The sequence below is a fragment of the Scyliorhinus canicula genome, chromosome 6, assembly GCF_902713615.1.
Source record: "Scyliorhinus canicula chromosome 6, sScyCan1.1, whole genome shotgun sequence".
NCBI lineage: Eukaryota > Metazoa > Chordata > Chondrichthyes > Carcharhiniformes > Scyliorhinidae > Scyliorhinus > Scyliorhinus canicula.
The window spans coordinates 209,005,091-209,023,292 of record NC_052151.1 but is presented as its reverse complement, the minus strand read 5'-3'; the positions used below and the strand labels follow the sequence as shown (position 1 = coordinate 209,023,292).

Below are 18,202 nucleotides of genomic sequence, written 5' to 3'. Positions count from 1 at the left end.
ATTGTCACACACACCCATAGGCATATATTGATACATTATCGAAACAGCTTGAGTGCATCCTGGCATTGTAGGGAGTCACGATTTGAAGTTAAACAAGGTCTTTTAGGATTTTAAGCTGAGTAAGGTTCTTTTTAAGGTGTCAAGATTCAAAGTCATGTGTTACTTGTTTATTCCAGGATAAAAATATGCCAGGAAGGACTGTTGTACTTTAGATTCTCGCCTTAACCCTTGCTTAGGCAGTCTTCTCTTGTGGCAAGTAAAATTAATTAACTGTTGATGTTAACCTGTATTTTGTTGTCTGAGTCTTACTCGAAGTCGAGTTTTCGACATCTCCTTATCTGAGGTAGGATTTTCTTGCTATAGAGGGAGTGCAGAGAAGGTTTACCAGACTGATTCCTGCAACGGCAGGACTGACGTATGAGGAGCGATTAAGTCGGTTAGGATTATATTCGCTGGAGTTCAGAAGAATGAGGAGGGATCTCATAGAAACCAATGAGACAGGGTAAATGCAGGAAGAATGTTCCCAATGGTGGGGGTGTCCAGAACGAGGGGTCTCTGAGGATTCTGGATAAATCTTTCAGGACTGAGCTGAGGAGAAATTTCTTCACCCAGAGAGTGATGATCCTGTGGAATTTGTTACTACAGAAAGCAGTTGAGGCCAAAACATTGTATGTTTTCAAGGAGGAGCTGGATGTCACTCTTGGGAGAAGGGGATTAATGGATATGGGGGAAAGGTGGCATCAGGCTATTGAGCTGGATGATCAGCCATGATCATAATGAGTGGCGGAACAGGAACGAATGGCCCCTCCCACTCCTATTTTCTATGTTTCTATTATTGTAAAAACTCCAGGGGACAGGTCAGGCTGAGGTATTTCCATTTTAGTGTCCTGGATACAAGCTATGAGATAAATCTGGGAGATTGCAGTTTCACAGATATTGCTGTTAAGATTTATTACCAGAGAACAGCTTGTACCCAACTTTAACCATCCCTGCAACCAAACCCCAATAAGGTTTGGGGCTCCATAACTTAATGTTGGATGGACACATGGTGAATGAATGGCTGTGTTTCCTGGTCTCCCGCACCAATTAATTGAACATTATTCCTCTCAAAGTTTATGACATTCACAACAACATCAATTAAAAATAGCCAATCAACTCCAATTAGAGGGGTCTTTCAAACCATCCAATATTGAAGTCTTGTCCAGATACTCTGGTTTAAATTTATTTGCCCCACTCTAAAATTGGTCATTCAGCAGATGATTAATGTCAGAAGACAGTGTTAAGAACCCTGCTGGTGTTACCTGCGAGTGTCTCAAACCCCGAAGGATAATTGAAATATTGGTCCAGAAAAAGTACACCACTAAGAAATGAAATGAAAATCGCTTATTGTCACGAGTAGGCTTCAATGAAGTTACTGTGAAAAGCCCCTAGTCGCCACATTCCGGCACCTCTCCGGGGAGGCTGTTACAGGAATCGAACCGTGCTGCTGGTCTGCTTTCAAAGCCAGCGATTTAGCCCTGTGCTAAACAGAACCAATGTGAGGAACAATGGGCGGGATTCGCAGCCCAGGCCAGGCCGGAGAATCACCGGGACGGGTGCGAAGTGCACGACGCCGGTCCACCGATTCTCTGGAGAGCGGAGAATCATCGCCATTGGCACCGGTCGGGGGCTGCTCTATGCGGGCCCCCCCCCCAGCGATTCTCTGCCCAGGAAGGGCCGAGCGGCCATGCAAAAAATCCGAGTCCCGCCGGCGCCGTTCACATCTGGTCTTACCCGGCGGGACCTCGGCGTGCATGCATCTGGAGGCGGCCTGGTGGGGAGGGGAGTCCGACCCTGGGGGGGCTTCTGCTGTGGCCTCGCCCGCAATCGGGGCCTATCGATCAGCGGGCCGGCCTCTCAGGCTCGGGGCCTATTTTTTCCACGCCGGCCCCTGTAGCCCTACGCCATTTTGCGTTTGGGGCAGGCGCGGAGAAGGGAGCCACTGCGCATGCGTGCATTGGCGCTGGTCCCACTGCACATGCACACATTGGCGGTAGTCCCACTGCGCATGTGCAGACCTGCACCGCCCATCTGACACTGGGATTAGCAGCTGAAGCAGCATGGGTCGCTCCAGTGCCATGCTGGCCCCCTGTAGAGATCAGAATCGGTGCTCCTGAGGCCATATTGACACCATTGAGAAACACGATGGCGTTTACGATGGAGTCAACACTTAGCCTCAGGATCAGAGAATCCTGCCCAATGTATAGCCCATTGAAGAACCAGTCCAGTCGTTGTGTCAACAATTGGTAAAGAATATTTATTAAAGTAGAAGAAAATTAAATAGCATGACATAAGACGAATATACACTATGACACTTAAGTATTTGAATAACTAAAGGCCATGTTATCTAAAGTTACCACTTGTTCCCAAAACATATCCAGGTTCCCTGAACTTACTGGGACACCCTTTTCCACAGCAACATCAATTTTAGTAACGACAGGTCAAATCCAGTCAATAGTTGTGACACAATACAATTTAGGTGACCAAGTTTGGGAAAACATCTCTTACGGGTTTAGCGAAGGTGCAGAACTGCGTCTTTTAGGAGGAAAATATCTGTAATCTGCCATGGCTTTAAATGTTAGCTGGAACAGGAATCTATGCTCAGATCGTAGATGGATTTTGCCTGTCAGGATGTTGGGTGGAGAACTATCCCCAATAAGAGCATTAGTAGTTATACTGTTCAGTCTCTTTGATATTCCATTCTATGGATTATGCTGGCTACTTCTCTCAAATTCCTTGCCATTAGAAGTTATTATGTGTATGGAACCACTGATCTCTGGTAAACAACGTTTCTGATATGGACATACACGCCTCAATGTCTCTAGATCCCTGCTAATCTTGATACTGGGTAAATTGCATCTGATTAATCTTCTAGGTGCTTGCTGGTTTTGTACCCTCAAACCTTCAGTTACAGGTTGAGCATCTCTTATCTGAAATGCTTGGAGCTGAGTGTACATCGGATTTTGGAATTTTTAGGATTTCAGAATATTATGTCCGAGTGGGCAAAATATGTTTTGTAGTTACCAAAAACATTTTCAATGCAATAATCACAGTGAGCAATATAATGTAATGCACTAAAGTCTAGCTATGATGAGGTTTTGGTGCCAAAACAGTTGACCTCGGGCTTATAACTGTCTGCGGCACATTAGGTTCTGCACAAAGCCCGCCAACTTTCCCAGAACCTTGTGGGATTTCCCATCATTACATCATGTCGGCGCTCAAAAAAAGTGCGGATTTCAGAGCTTTTTGAATTTCAGTAAGGGATGCTCAAACTGTATTTTATTTTCACTGTTAACAGTTCACCCTAAAAATGAGATAAACCTAACCATAATCACAACTAACACTCAGAAATTACCTTTTTAATATCTAACAATGCAACGAGTATATCTGAAGACACACCCTGTAAAATGTAACTTCACAAAAATATCAGAATTATTCTCCAAATTCCTGTACCTCGCAATAGCTGAAATGACTGCAGCTCAGTAATCGTTATTTACTGGTTAACGATTCATGTCCTCACACACAGAAACAGAAAACCCCTATGCTCAGCTTACTGACAAGATTTTAGGGCCCTGGAAAGTGCAAACATCAATTTGCCTGAATTACAGAACATATTTGGAATAAGAAGCAAAGAAGCTTTAAAGAATTACAGCAGAGGACAAGGGCATTCATCCTGCCTTGGGCATTCTTTTTTAATTTGTAAACTTGATTTTACCTTATACCTTTCTGTACAGGATGCAATTTCAAAATTTGCAGATCATAGATCATAGAATTTACAGTGTAGAAGGAGGCCACTCGGCCCATCGAGTCTGCACCGGCTCTTGGAAAGAGCACCCTACCCAAGGTCAACACCTCCCCCTATCCCAATAGCCCAGTAACCCCACCCAACACTAAGGGCAATTTTGCACACTAAGGGCAATTTATCATGGCCAATCCACCTAACCTGCACATCTTTGGACTGTGGGAGGAAACCGGAGCACCCGGAGGAAACCCACGCACATACGGGGAGGATGTGCAGACTCCGCACAGACAGTGACCCAAGCCGGAATCGAACCTGGGACCCTGGAGCTGTGAAGCCATTGTGCTATCCACAATGCTACCGTGCTGCCCTTTGATATAAAAAAGATGATATAAAACTTGGAAGTATTGTGACTTTTTGAGGAGGAAAGTGTAGAAAACTTGAAAAGAGCATAGATTGGCTGCAGAACAAATTTAATGCAGGGACGTTTGAAGTGATTCAGCTTGGTAGAGCAATGCACAAAGACATGGAAAATGAACGGAGGTGTAGGAGCAGAGGGATCTGGGTATATTTGTGCATAAATTATTAAAAGTGGAGAACAGGTTGAGAGAATGGTTAATAAAGCTCACAGTTTCTTCGACTTTATTAATAGGGACATTGAGAACAAGAGCAAAGATGTTATGTTAATATTTTTAGAACATTGGTTCAGCCTCAACTGGACTATTGTGTCCAATTCTAGGTGCCACACTAGGAAGGATGTGAAGGCATTAGAGAGAGAGTGCAGAATTGTTCCAAGAATGAGGAGCTTCAGTTACACAGATTGGAGAAGCTGGGACTGTTTTTCTTGGTGAAAAGAAGTTTGGAAGACGATTTGATGGAGGTATTCAAAATAATAAGGGATCTGTACAGAAAGGAGAGGGAAACTCTGTTCAATTGCCGGATGGATCAATGTAAGATCAATGTAATTGGCAAAAGAAGCATGGTGGTGTGAGGTAATACTCTTCATGCAGCGATTGGTTGGGATCTGAAATGCACTGCCGGAGGATGTAGTGCAGGCAGATTCAATTGATGCACACAAAAGGGAATTTGATTGTTATCAGAAAATGTGCAGGGTTGGGGGGGGGGGGGGAGAGGAAGGTGGATCTCTCCTTGAAAGATCCAACAGAGATAAGATGGCCCAAATGTTCTCCTTGCATGCTGTACCATTTTGGGATTTTGTCACACACAACAGGATTTTCCTGTACTGCCAATAGGAATCCCAGACCAGATCCAAACATGATGGTCCTGCCCATAGTGAGCATCAGCGATGAATTGCAATGTAATTATGGGACCCTGGTGGTCCTGCAAACTAGCTGCCAACAATCTGCTTCAGGGACGCATGCCTCCCATTAGTGAAGGTGAGACATGCTAATCTCCAAACAGATAACAGGTCACAGCTTGAACTAGTATTCTTGCCATACTCACACGGCACTCGTCATCACCCAGTTCCGACCTAAAATAACAACAAAGATTAGAAATACTCTAGGAAACTGCAGGTCAGGCAGCATCTGTGGAGTAAGAAACAGTTAATGTTTCATAGATCATAGAAAATCATAGGATCCCAATAGTTCAGAAGGAGGCCATTTGGCTCATTGAGTTTGCACCAACCCTCTGAAAGAGCACTCCACCTAAGCCACATCCCCGTCCTATTTGTACATCCTTAACATAACCTACACATCCCTGGAGACTTGAGGGACAATTTAGCATGGCTAATCCACTGAAGCTGCACATCTTTGGAGTGTGGGAGGAAAACGGGACACCCGAAGAAACTCACACAGACACGGGGGAATATGCAAAATCCACAGACAGAAAGTCACCCGAGGCCGGAATTGAACCCAGGTCCCTGGTGCTGTGAGGCAGCAGTGATCACCACTTTGCCAGGTCTGATCTTTCATCCGAACCCAGCAACATGTAGCCCTCAGAGAGGATCCATGTCTGAATTTTGTCATTGAAAGGTGTGGCACACAGCGTGCTATCTTCCAGGAACATTTTGTCCCAAAAATATAGTTTGTGCAATTAGAATTTCAATACATTGTAAAACATTGACTTGAGAATTACAGAAAATGCAACAGAATTCAACTTCATACAACATGTCCCACTATGAGGTGCCTCAATATTATTCTGATATTGATATTTGCAATATATATTCCTTGTCAGACATGCAGCCCAAGGAGTTCTATCCAGTTTCTAGCTTCTCGGTGTACTATGACTTAAAGGCCATTGCCCACGTTCATGCCACTGTGGCTGCAAGTTTAATAATGTCCCTCAGCACATATTCCTGGACCTTGGGAAATGCCAGTTTGCAACATTCAGTCAAGGGGAATTAGTTGCACTGGAAGACCAGGAGGTTTTGGACAGATCAAAGAGCATCTTTCACCAAGTTGAAGGTCCTCCAGCTTCAGTTAATGAATTTTTTTAAGCGAAGTGGGAATCAGACAAGGCCAGCATTTGCCAACCTTGAGCTAGGCCATTTCAGAGGGTCGTTAAGTGTGAACCATGTTTGCAGTGGTCTGGAATCACTTGAACCAGACGAAGGACAGCAGCTTTCCTTCCCGAAATAACATTCATGAACCAGATAGTTTTATGTCAGTATTACCGAGACTAGCTTTATAATTCCAGATTTTTTTAATTGAATTTAAATTCCATCGTGCAGGATTTGAACCCATGTCCCCATGGGCATTAGCCTGGGTCTCCAGATCATTAGTCCAGTGCCATTGCCACTACACCATCATCTCAGTGTCTCTCCCTGGAAACATCCTGGTGAGTGGAGTCCCCACCACCACCCTCTGACAACATGTGAGAGATTCACACAAAGTGGAGGAGGGATAAAATAAAAACAAAGTTCTGGAAAAACTCAGCAGGTTGGCTGCATCTGCGAAGAGACAAACAGTTAACGCCACAAACCCAAATTGACTCTTCTTTGGAAGAGAGATAAAATAACAACCAGCTTTGTTCACACAAAGGCGAGGAATGGTCAAATGGTTTGATTTCGTATTACCAGCCAGTTCCCTTTTCTAAGCAGATGAGGAGTGTCTGCGGTGGAATTCCTCCGAAGGAATGACAGCAGCTTTCACACCGACGGCAGGACTGAGTCTCAGAACAAGAAGCAGCTCAAGTTGCGATTTGCTGAGATCAAACCAGGAACTGTTTTCTAATTGGCTGCAGCGTAAACTACGGAAGTAAATGGAAAAAGTTTGCGGGGTCAAAGTAGCGGTTAAGATTCGTTTCTGGGGTTTTTCCGTTTCGTTTTCCATTGCTCTGATATCTTTCCCCGCACCGAGAATGCAATAAAATCAAAATGCTGGAAAAATCCAACGTCGGCTCCAACCGGGATTGAGAACCGGGAATTTGATCCATTCCTGGTCTGCAGCAGTCTCTCCACAGACACGGTAAGTGGTTCTGGGATAAACACCAGGAACGGCTGCTCCTGTCTTTGAGAATTCACACTTCAGACATTATCAATGCGCCATTTTAATGCGGTGTCAGTTTTTAATTCCAGCTCTCACTAAACTGTTTGTTACCCAGTACAGTTTAAACTGTTCAGTGTGGGCTCAGCAATTCAGACCTCACACAGTGCTGGCTACCGGAGGTTTACCTAACCCAAAATCCAGTCAAAACGAAAAGCAGAAAATTACCACATTCAAAAATATCTTGCACATAAATTAGCTACTCAAATGAACAACAGGAAGGTGGCGCCATTGCAAATCTTGTACAAAAAGTAATTACGTAATTGAGGAAGTGAATGAATGTGTGTTTTACTCAACTTCCCGGAATCAGAGAAAATAAAATGGTACAACTGGCTTTGTTCAGTTGATGTGATAGGAAAGATCAAACCGGTCGGCTTGGGTTTCAGCAGAAAGGCCGCTTCCCTGTTCTGATGCAATTGAATGTTTGAGACCCACCCGGAGCCCTGGGGCAACTTTTACACAGAATCCAGCTCTGACTCAGAACACATTCCCCGTTTCTAACTTGCAAACAATCAAACATCTTTTACCTGCTTGGTCCCAATGAACTAACAGTGAAGGTAAAGTAGTCGTTTCGTTTATCATTACCATTTTTTCCTTCCCCTTCCTGTTTCCCGGCCATGTTCTCAGATATGTTCCGCAGTGCCAGGTGCTCTCTGTTTCTTGTTTACTGTAACAAGAAAATGAAAGACTTGCCTTCCTGTACTGATTTTCGTGACAACCGACCTCGAAGCGCTTAAAGCTAATGTAGCCACTGTTGTGATGTGGGAAACACACCGAGCTAACTTAGACACGGCAAAGCCCCCAAAAAACAGCAGTGTGACAATGACCAGCTGATGTGTTTTTGTGAGGCTGGTGAAGGGACAATTTGACATGAAATTACTTTTTCAAAAATTCAATAAGCACATAGCTTTTGGCACGTGAAGAAAAACTGAGCACAAAGTGTCAATTTACACATTCACTTCTTCACGGATAAGAAATTTCTTCCTGACACAATCAAAAGAACAATAATAATATTTTATTAGTGTCACAAGTAGGCTTACATTAACACTGCAATTAAGTTACTGTGGAAAGCCCCTAGTTGCCACACTCTGGCGTCTGTTCGGGTTCACAAAGCAAGAATTCAGGATATCCAATTCACCTAACAGCATCTCTTTCTGGACTTAGAACATAGAAAAATACAGCACAGAACAGGCCCTTTGGCCCACGATATTGTGCCGAACTTTTGTCCCAGATTAAAAACACATTAATCTACACCCCATCATTGTACCGTAATCCATGTACCTATCCAATAGCCGCTTGAAGGTCCCTAATGTTTCCGACTCAACTACTTCCACAGGCAGTGCATTCCATGCCCCCATTACTCTCTAGGTAATGAACCTACCTCTGACATTCCCCGCTATATCTTCCACCATTCACCTCAAATTTATGTCCCCTTGTAATGGTTTGTTCCACCCGGGGAAAAAGTCTCTGAGTGTCTACTCTATCTATTCCCTGGGAGGAAACCGGAGCAGCTGGAGGAAACCAATGCAGACACTGGGAGGACATGTAGAGTCTGCTCGGACAGTGACCCAAGCCGGGAATCAAACCTTGGTACCTGACGCTGTGAAGCAACAGTGCTAACCATTGTGCTACCAAGACAAATATATTCTAGGAAAGAGCTGTGGAATGGATGGCTCGTCCAAAATACATTATCTACCTCCGGGATTACAGAGCTGAACCTATTCTTCCACCAATATCCCATTGCCACTTTTTATATGGTTGCAGAACAGAAAGTAGGAACAAGAACGTTGGAATTTATTCTGGTGAAATGGCATCAATTTTCCATTTGAGAAATTACTATTCAGTAAACCAGGTGAAAACCTGGTCCTTTCTCACTCCATATACTTATATTTTAACTGAATGTTTTAACTTATTGAACCATTTGGTGTCCAAATATTCTTTTACCAAATTTAGTTCAGATTAAACATAGTTTTACTCAGTAAATGAAAACATATTCACACTGTCTGATTATCGTTCTTTGCCGAGAATCTGGAAATCAGCATTTTGTCATAGACAAAACTCAAACCTAGTCATAGGATTAGAGCAACGTCTGAGGTAAATATGACCCGGAAGGAATTATTATTCTGGAACATGATACTGTAAATTTAACCAAAACAGATGTGAATTAGTTGGGTGAATGGAACAGGAACGGCTCTTTTTGCTATTTTAAACTCGTGACAATGAAAGATCTTGATCACTCCATTTTCTATCCTTACTTATTCAAAATACCAACATGTAGGAGGGCACCGCAATAAATGTTAATATAAAAAGCAACTGCTAAAATAGATGTCCAGAAGCATGGTACATTGGTGAGATCAGACAGATGCTCCGACAATGGATGAACGGACATCACGCGACAATCGGCAGGCAGGAATGTTCCCTTCCAGTCGGGGAACACTTCAGCAGTCAAGGACATTCAGCCTCTGATCTTCGGCTAAGCGTTCTCCAAGGCCGCCTTCAGGACACGCGACAACGCAGAATCGGCAAGCAGAAACTTATATCCATGTTCCGCACACCTGAGTGTGGCCTCAACCGGGACATTAGATTCATGTCGCATTACATTCACCTCCCACTATCTGGCCTGGGCTTGCAAAACCCTACCAACTGTCCTGGTTTGAGACAATTCACACCTCTAACCTGTGATTATCCCTCTCTCCAGTTGCTCCGTCTGGACCTGTAAAGACTTACTTTGAATGCGAGTCTTTACAGGTAATTATCGTCTTGCATCATTGACTTTGTCTATATATATTTCTGGAACCCACCTCTTCATTCATCTGAGGAAGGAGCCGAAAGCTAGTGATTCAAAACAAACCTGTTGGACTTTAACCTGATGTTGTCTGACTTCTTACTGTGCCCACCCCAGTCCAACGCCGGCATCTTCACATCATGGCTAAAATGGTTAACACAGATTATCGACTCAGAGAATGCTTACAGCACAGCTTACTGCCCTTCCAAACTGACTGTCTTTGGTAAATACAGATTTAAAACTCTCCATGTCGTATTAAATTTGGTGAAAAGTTAACACGTTGTGCTGCCATATAAGAGCAAGTAGCTCCCGCCAGGGTTCAGGGTTTTCAATCTTTTTGCCTGATATTCAGGGGATTTATGTGGTCAAACCCAGCCTGCCAAACTGTAAAGAACTGCTGACGGAATTATGATGAAAATTTTGTTGAAACTTGCTGGAAAGAAGCATCAGGTAATAGTCCGGTGAGGGCGGCTAATGCAGAGAAGCTTTGGAATGGTGTGGGGACCCGGGGTTTACCTGGGTGCAGATGGAGTCTGGGTCTTGCAGGTTGTTGAGTCTGGGTGCACTGGTGATGGCTTCTCTTCCTTTGTACCGGCAAAGTACTCATCAAACCCGGTGAGTGTCTCCACTTTAAAAATATGGAGACAACTCCATCAACATTTTAAACTGGGATCAGTATCGAGGCTGGCTCCATTTGTGCTAACCACCTGTTTGAACAAGCGAGACTGGATGCCACATTTGGGGTCTAGAAAGGGAAGGGGCTGGAGAGATTGTGAGATCTATTCCTGGAGAGGGGGAGGTGATGGGGGGGTTGCCAGCCTGGAGGAATTGAAAGAGAAGTTTGGGCTCGGATTCGTTTAGATTCTTTCAGCGATTAAATTTTGTTGATGAACGCTCCCGGCATTCCCACTTCCTTGGTCAGACGATCCTTTCATGGGTGGAGTCGGAAGAGGGTAGTACATCCGGTGTCTATATGGGCAGATTCTGGTGGAAGACTCCGTCTCGATGGAGGGGGTGAAAGCCAAGTGGGAAGAGGACCTGGGGGCCGTGTTGGAGGATGAGGTATGGAGTGATCGCCATGCCCATGTGTGCGAGGCTGAGCTTGATCGAGCTTAAGGTAGTGTTTAGGGTGCACCTGACCAGAGGTAGAATGAGTCGCTTCTTTGTGGGGTTGAGGACTGGTGTGAGCGCTGTTCGAGTGGGCCACAGGTTTTGGTTCTGTCCTGTCCCAAGCTTGTGGGCTTTTGGGTTTCCTTTTTCAACACCATTTTGCCGATCCTCAGCATCGAGTTGGATCCCTGTCCCTTACTAGTTATATTCGGGTATCGGACTGCTGTGGCTGGAGCTGCAGGGGCAGATGACTTGGTCTTCACCTTGCAGATTGCTCAGAGGCGTGTCCTGCTGGGATCAAGGTTGGCAACTCCACCCAATCTCTCGGCTTGGCTCATTGGAGTTTCTACCCCTGGAAAAGGGGGTCAGTTTAAAAAAAAAAACATTTGTGGGATGTGGGCGTCGCTGGTTAGGCCAGCATTTATTGACCATCCCAAGTTGCCCTTCAGAAGTTGGTGTGGAGTTGCCTTCTTGAACCGCTGCCGTCCTTGATGTGTTGATACACCCACTGTGCTGTTAGGGAGGGAGTTCCAAGATTTTGCCCCAGCGACAGTGAAGGAGCGGCCATATATTTCCAAGTCAGGGTGGTGAGTGACTTGGAAGGGCTGCCAGGTATCTGCTGCTCTTGTCCTTCCAGATGGTAGTGGTCGTGGGTTTGGAAGGTGCTGACTAAGGACCCTTGGTGAGTTACTGCAATGCATCTTGTCGATGGTATACATGGCTTCCACTGTTTGTCAGTGGTGGAGGGTTTGAACGTTTGTGAAGGGGGAGCAATCAGGCAGGTCTGCTTTGTCTTTGATGGTGTCAAGTTTCTTGAATATTGTTGGAGCTGCACTCATCCAGGTAAGTGGAGAGTATTCTATTTACACTCCTGACAGGTGCCTTGTAGATGGTGGACAGGCTGGAGGGGGGAGGGTGGGGGGGGGGGCGGTCAGGAGGTGAGTTACTCGCCGTAGGATTCCTAGCCTTTGACCTGCTATGGTAGCCATAGTATTAATCAGTTCATTTTCTGATCAATGGTAACCCCCAGGATGTTGATGGGGGATTCAGCGATGGTAATGCCATTGAATGTCAAGGGGCGATGGTTAGACCCTCTCTTGTAGAATGGTCATTGATTAGCACTTGTGTGGCACAAATGTAATTTGCCACTTGCCAGCCCAAACCTGGATATTGTCCAGGTCTTGATGCATTTGGACATGGACTGCTTCATTATCTGAGGAGTCGTGAACGGTGCGGAATATTGCGCAGTCATCCGCAAACATCCCCACTCATGACCATATGATGGAAGGGAGGTTATTGATGAAGAAGCTGAAGATGGTTGGGCTCAGGACACTACCCTGAGGAACTCCTGCAGTGATGACCTGGAGTTGATATTACTGACCTCCAACCACTACAAGGCTGTGGGGGCAGAGAATCTCGCCAATAATCTGAATGTAGATAGATGTGTTAATTAAGTACCAGAATTTAATGTATAATCAACAAATCAAAAATATTAAAACACAAATTTGCAACTAGACAACATAATACTGTCAGACTATAAAATGGAGTGAAGGATCCCTAAATGATGGGCAGGATTCTCCAGTCCCCCAGCCCCGTGAAACCACCCCATGCCGCCGTGAAACCCTGCTGGCGGGGGTGCGCTTCGAGCAGGAAAAGTGAATCATGTCGATCGGATAATTCCGGCTGATTACCCCGCTCTATAAGTCTGGTTGCACCCTGCCCTCTGTCAGTAAATCTGATCAATTATTATTCTCAATGCACAGTCTCAGCTAATGTGGAGATCAGTGGGTTTCACTGTGTCACACCTGATGGTGAGGGGTGAGAGTAACACTTTAGGAATGCTCGATCTCAGAGCTAACAGCTGTTGTACTGATGGGTGAGGACTGATAATCATGTTTAACATAGCAACATTCTCCTTTTGTTATGTCTAATCCTCCCATTAATGTTCCATTATAACAGAGCATCAGAATCTGGGATATCCTGTCACCACCATGGCTGAAGGTTTAAACATGGGAGAAAATCCAACAACTCCAACAAGAATGAGAATGAACACGGGTAGGTTCACAAAGTCAAATAATCTGCAGCTCACACAGGAAGAGGGGAGAGGTCAGAGGGTCAGTAGAAAGTGAGTGACTATCTAGAGGGACATAACAGTTACAGGTGAAGGAAGTCCCTCAGTTTGGAACTGTCCAAACTGCTATTGGGGACTGCAAGGTATATAGAGATTGTGATTCAGAGTGGTGTCTTTCTGAACAACCGTGTGTCATCAGAGAGCAGACCACAAATAGGTAAAAAAAAAAAAACAGGTAAGGAATATGTATCTGGAAAGATGGAAAAACTTCCTGGAATTGATGTTTATTTATTTATTTTTTAATAAATTTAGAGTACCCAATTATTTTTTCCACGTAAGGGGCAATTTAGCGTGGCCAATCCACCTATCCTACACATCTTTGGGTTGTGGGGGTGAAACCCACGCAGACACGGGGAGAATGTGCAAACTCCACACGGACAGTGACCCAGGGCCGGGATTCGAACCCGGGTCCTCAGTGCCGTAGGCAGCGATGCTAACGACTGTGCCACCGTGCTGCCCTGAATTGATGTTTATTAAGGGAATATTATGAATTAAGCATGTAACTAATAACCAAGGCTTCAAGGTGGTGATCTCTGCGTGGAACACTTGAGGTTTAGCGCATGAGTCAAGTCAGTATATAGCTACAGCGCTGGAGCAGGAGGGAAGGGTTCATGTTTTTGTGATGCTACGGAGATAGGGACACCAGGTTAACAGTTAATATTCATGTATGCCTGGTGCTGGTCCTTGCCATGTCATCTGAATGTCTGAATTGAACCAGGTTTGATCCCCTGGCTTGATGGCAATGTTAGAGTGGGCAATATGCCAGGCCATCTGCTGGAGATGACAGTTCTATATGATTCTGCTGCTGCTGATGGCCCACAGTGCCTGTAGGAGGCCCAGTTCTGCCTCTGCCCCACTGTGCGATGTTTCTCGGTGATGGGCGTTCACCCGCCGTTGGCCATTCACCCCACCTGGCCTGAATTACTATACTGGCAAGAGTGAGGGGTGTGAGTGGTACTAAAGTACCACTTCTGACCACTGCAGGGCTCTGCCTGGCCCGGTTGAAGAGATTGTTGAGGCAGAGAAATGGCTAACATTGTGCCGTGAGGCATGATGGTGAAATAGGCTGACAGACTTGTGTATGAAAAGCCCCAGCTCAGCAAAATGGGTTTTGTGGGAAAATTAGGAAGGACAATTGTACATCTGAACTCTTCACTGATAAAAGGGAAAATTAGACTATCCAAGAACAATGATGACAATGAGGTAAAGGATTGTTTATAGGGGGAAAAAAACTAAAACCAACTAAAAAGAAGAAGCTGTCGCTTCTCGGCCTTTTGGCTAAGATCAAGTGCAGTATCTGCTCGGCCTTTTGGCTCGGATCTGGTATGTCTCTCTTGTGGGGACCATCAATTGGGTTCAATTTGAATTCAAATTGGTTTTTGGAGCAGGCAAGGAGCTGGATTATGGGTTCGCCCCAGTCCACGCTCTGAGCTCTGGCTTCGTAACTCAGAAAAAGTCATTTTTTAAAAAAGAAGCTTCGGAGATTTCAGCAGCAATAACCCTGAGGATAAATATTCACGGAGTAGGGATCCTGAGTTTGAAACTCGGAGAAGAAGAATGAATCTTCCAGACCGAGCCTGACCAGTCCTCTCTATCGGGTAGTATTTTGAGTTCAAGTCGTGAGTCTTGAAACTTATGTAACTGTTCAAATAAGTGCATAACTAACGTCTTATTCAGTTAAATAAAGTTGTATTAAATAAAGTTTGTTTTGAGTGGGATCCAAATTATGACTGATTTTTCTGTTTTGTCAGTTGATGCCAGTAGAGGGCGACAATAAGCTGTTGAGAAATCTGATTGGCCGACAGCTCTCAAAGCGGGACTTCCTTCCAATGCTGGGTGAAAGTTCCACCCACTGCCAATCGGAGCTCAATTGAGCATGAAATGGCAGTCGGAGTGTGAGAGTCGGCGGCTGCATGTTAGGCATTGTCTCTTGGTCTGGTGAGCTATCCTGAAAATTCTAGGATTCTGCAGTACTTGTACCAAACTGAACCTGGGCATAACATTTTAAGGAGAATAAAATGAATTGCTCGTTTCCAGTATTAAGTGATTTCTAAGAACACAAAGATGTTTCCGGAAGCTGTTATGATATAAACTTTATGCCCAGAATTAAGGAGCAGGAAGGGAAACTGACCATTTTTTGCTGCATTTTGGAGATGTGTGTTGCAGACAAACTTTTATATCTATATTTTGTGGTCAAATTATTACTCAACATTTTAGATACAAATGATGGTCAGGTGAGCTTGGAGCAGATAAGCTGTGTTGAGTATTTTTGGCCATATTTTAACAATAATGAGAAGTGGTTTGTCGGGGCTGGGTTTTCCAGTCCCCCAGCCTTGTGTTTCTCAGTGGCGCCCATTTACTGACAGCGGAATTCTCTTTTCCTGTCGCTTGTCAATGGGATTTTCCATTGAAACCGCCCCACACTACTGGAAAAGCCGAGGACTGGAGTGCGCTGCCAGCAGGAAAAGAGAATCCCAATAGCCCAGGTTTTCTTGATAATGTGGTTCACAGGGGGATTCAGTTGCTCAATCTAAGAGGAAACATAGAGTTCTGAGATTAAATTGGACAATGTGTTTCATCTTCATTTGTGTTCACAGATCCAAACTCCTCAGTCACTGAGTTTTTGACAAAGTGTGATGATTATCAGCTATTCCAGCTGACAAAATTCTTCAGGGACAGACTAGAACAGGCGATTGAAGAAGGGGTGGATGGAGTCAGCTCATTGTTAACCTACGAGAGGATTTTCAGTGGACAAGAACATGGGGTAAGTGAGAGGGACATGGAGTGAGTTTGGATTATTTACATATCACAATATTGTCAGAATGACAAATTATTTAAAATATGTTGTGACGGATGGGGAGAGACAGCTTTACTGTACTTATTTCCACTTACCAACTATCTGGATTCAGAAGATATTTTGAATACTTTAAAAACTTGCAGCGGGATTTTTTTCCCAATCCTTCAGTTTGCTTTGTGATTGAATTTACTAATAATCTACTGCAAACCCCCATAATAATGAGCTCAGACGGTTGGTTTATTTTATATTCAATAAATGCAGAGAAGCAATGTCTGCATCTTCCCACACTCTGCTGCAATCACACACACGGAAGAAGGGAGTAGCAAAAAAAAAGGAGTTTGACATTATAAGAACTGCAGAAAACACGGAATCATACAAAGGCGGCCATTCGGCCCATTGAGTCTGCACCGACCCTGTGAAAGAACACCCTTCCTAAGCCCACTCCCCTGCCCTATCCCCATAAACCCACCTAACCTGCACATCTTTGGACACAAATGGTGCAGTGTTATTAGCACAGCCAATCCACCTAACCTTGCACATCCTTAGACACAAATGGTGCAGTGTTATTAGCATGGCCAATCCACCTAACCTTGCACATCCTTAGACACAAATGGTGCAGTGTTATTAGCACAGCCAATCCACTTAACCTTGCACATCTTTGGACACAAATGGTGCAGTGTTATTAGCACAGCCAATCCACCTAACCTTGCACATCCTTAGACACAAATGGTGCAGTGTTATTAGCATGGCCAATCCACCTAACCTTGCACATCTTTAGATGAATAATATTTCATTTGATTTCCAGATCCTGACATGTCAAAGTCCAAAGTCTGGTTTGTTAAATAATCCAAAAATCTTTGAAATGAGTGATGCTGCAGCTTTCTCAGATTACCTGACAGACGTTTTCAGACACTTAAAATCAGGTAGATTTTGCAGATTTGAGAGGTGGTAACCAATTGCATATCCAGCCCGGCTGCTGGAATTCTGTGCAGTTAGTGTTAAAAACATCAGTCTGGCAGTTCAGCTCTTTTTTTCCGTGTTTGGATCTAGACTGGAATGAGGTCAAGTGCTGAGTGGCCCTTGTGGAACCCAAACTGACCATCAGTGAGCAGATTACTGCTGAGCACCGTCAACATCTCCATCCATCACTTTGCTGATGATCAAGCGGAGATTGATGTGGTGGTTATTGGCCAGGTTAGATTTGTCCTGCTTTTGATGGACAGACATACCTGGATAATTTTCCACATTGCAGGGTAGATACCAATGTTGTAGCTGCACAGCATTGCTCAGGCACAGCAAGTTCGAGAGCACAAGGTTTCAGTACTATTGTTGGAATATTTTCAGGCTATAGCCTTTGCAGTATCCAGTGCCTTCATCCGTTTCTTGGCATCATGTGGAGTCGTGGAATTGTATTGGATAAAGACTGGCATCTGTGATGGTGGGGACCTCAAAAGGAGGCCAAAATGGATCAAACACTCGGCGACAGATTCTTGCAAGTGCTTCAGGCTTGTCATTTGCACTGATGTAAAGGAATTTTCCATCACTTGAGGATAATATTTGTGGAACATAGAACATAGAACGATACAGCTCAGTACAGGCCCTTCGGCCCTCGATGTTGCACCGACATGGAAAAAAAAAAACTAAAGCCCATCTAACCTACACTATGCCCTTATCATCCATATGCTTATCCAATAAACTTTTAAATGCCCTCAATGTTGGCGAGTTCACTACTGTTGCAGGTAGGGCATTCCACGGCCTCACCACTCTTTGCGTAAAAAACCCACCTCTGACCTCTGTCCTATATCTATTACCCCTCAATTTAAGGCTATGTCCCCTCATGCTAGCCACCCCCATCCGCGGGAGAAGGCTCTCGCTGTCCACCCTATCTAACCCTCTGATCATTTTGTATGCCTCTATTAAGTCACCTCTTAACCTTCTTCTCTCTAACGAAAACAACCTCAAGTCCATCAGCCTTTCCTCATAAGATTTTCCCTCCATACCAGGCAGCATCCTGGTAAATCTCCTCTGCACCCGTTCCAAAGCTTCCACGTCCTTCCTATAATGAGGCGACCAGAACTGTACGCAATACTCCAAA

The 18,202-nt window shown here is 44.5% G+C and overlaps 2 long non-coding RNA genes and 1 pseudogene across 2 annotated transcripts; 2 read left to right on the top strand and 1 right to left on the bottom strand.

Annotated features, from left to right (window-relative positions):
* Nucleotides 1-2,277: 2,277 nt before the first annotated feature.
* Nucleotides 2,278-6,900, bottom strand: LOC119967853. The gene is made up of 2 exons (XR_005461088.1): nt 6,816-6,900; nt 2,278-3,611 (listed from the first exon to the last, which is right to left on the bottom strand). It is a non-coding gene; the product is annotated as an uncharacterized LOC119967853 (long non-coding RNA).
* A 108-nt stretch (nt 6,901-7,008) lies between these two features.
* Nucleotides 7,009-16,440, top strand: LOC119967852. Its single transcript, XR_005461087.1, has 3 exons — nt 7,009-7,206; nt 13,139-13,234; nt 15,908-16,440. It is a non-coding gene; the product is annotated as an uncharacterized LOC119967852 (long non-coding RNA).
* Nucleotides 14,569-14,775, top strand: LOC119968107 (annotated as a pseudogene).
* Nucleotides 16,441-18,202: the final 1,762 nt, after the last annotated feature.